Source organism: Neopelma chrysocephalum, unplaced genomic scaffold (assembly GCF_003984885.1).
Source record: "Neopelma chrysocephalum unplaced genomic scaffold, ASM398488v2 Primary Assembly neopelma1_192, whole genome shotgun sequence".
NCBI classification, from domain to species: Eukaryota; Metazoa; Chordata; class Aves; order Passeriformes; family Pipridae; genus Neopelma; species Neopelma chrysocephalum.
The window spans coordinates 47687-49251 of record NW_020897854.1 but is presented as its reverse complement, the minus strand read 5'-3'; positions in this window follow the sequence as shown (position 1 = coordinate 49251).

The following is a 1565-nucleotide window of genomic DNA, read 5'->3' as shown; positions in this document are numbered from 1 at the left end:
AGCGGAAGCCGGATCCTCGGCGAAGAGCCGCGGCTCCCTGGGGAGCGCCGGGGGGCTGCAGCCCCTGTCCGGCCGGCTTAGCGTGACGGGGGCGCGGGGGGCTCGGGGCTGGCGCCCCCGGCCCTTCCTCTTCGTCAGCGGGAGGCGAAGGCCGGGGAGTGATGTGCGCTGCCCGGGCGGGGGGACGGCGGGCGAGACACGGGCTACAGCTTCTGACAACACGCGGCCCCCGCGGGCACACGCGTGTGCGGGATCGCCCGCCCCGCCGCCGTCGCCCTCCCGAGAGCCCCCCCCGCCCCCCGAACCGGGGATCCGGCCAGGGGAGGGGTCCCGCGGGCTCGGTGACACGGGTGACGCGGGGACATGGGGGCCGGACCCCTCTGGGACGGGGATGAGGATGCTCCTGCCCGGCGGAGGAGATGGCGATGCTGATCCTGCCCCACGGGGGCCAATCCTTCCCCACTGGGATCGATCCTGCCCCACAAGGGACAATTCTGCCCTGTCAGGCGCCGTCCTGTCCCACAGCGTCCCATCCAGGTCTGGAAAGTCCTGCCACACAAGACCCTTTCCCATCCCATGGAGTCCAATCCTGCAGGGTCCCATCCTCCCCCACAGGGGCTGATCCTGCCCCACAGAGTCGATTCCTGCTTTCCAGTCCCCCATCCTGCCCTGTAGGAATCAATCCTGTCCTATAGGGTCCAATCCCACTCCACAGGTTCCCGTCCTGTTCTGTAGGGTCCTGTCCTGCCAGGTAGGGTCTCATCCTGACTCCTTGGGTCCCGTCCTGCCCCATAGGGTCCCATCCCACTCTGCAGGGTCTCATCTTCCTATTTGGAGGCTGATCATGCACCATCCTGCTCCAAGGGGTCCCATCCTGTCCTGCACGGTCCTGTACTACCCTGTGGGGTCCCACCCTGCTCTGTGGGCGCTGATCATCCCCAGCAGGGTCCAATCCCGCCCCGTGGGTTCCAATCCTGTCCCATGGGGTCCCATCCTGTCCCATGCAGTCCTGCAGCACCCGACGTGTCTCCGGAGGGTCCGATCCTGCCCTGGGGGGCGGCGCGGGCTGGGGGAGGCAGCTGGAGGCAGGACAGCGGCGGGGACGGACACTCACCGCGTGCCAAACGGCGGAGCCGGGAGTTAAAAATACCCTTGGGGGCCCTGCCGACGGAAGTGGAGGTGTCGGCACCGGCTGCTCGGGGCCGGGGGGGGGCCGTACTCGGGTGTCCCGGCCCCCGGCCGGGGACCCTCGTACCCAGCACCGGGACCCCACCGAGGTGGGCGGCAGCACCGGCCGCCGGATCCCGGCGCCCCCAAAAAATACGGGGCAGGAGGAGCATCCCCGTCCCCCACCCAGGGGGGTGGGGGGGAAAGGGGGGCACCCCCAGCCCGGCGTGCGCCCCCCGCCAGGGCCGCGGCACCACCGAGGGGCCTTCGGGAAATGCAAAGTGACAAATGACGCCCCGCGCGCGTTAATTGATGTGACGCGGGGCTGACACCGCGCTCGCACCCGGGGCCGGCGCGCGGGATCGGCGAAGGGAAGGGGGCCGGGGGGGGGGGGGGGG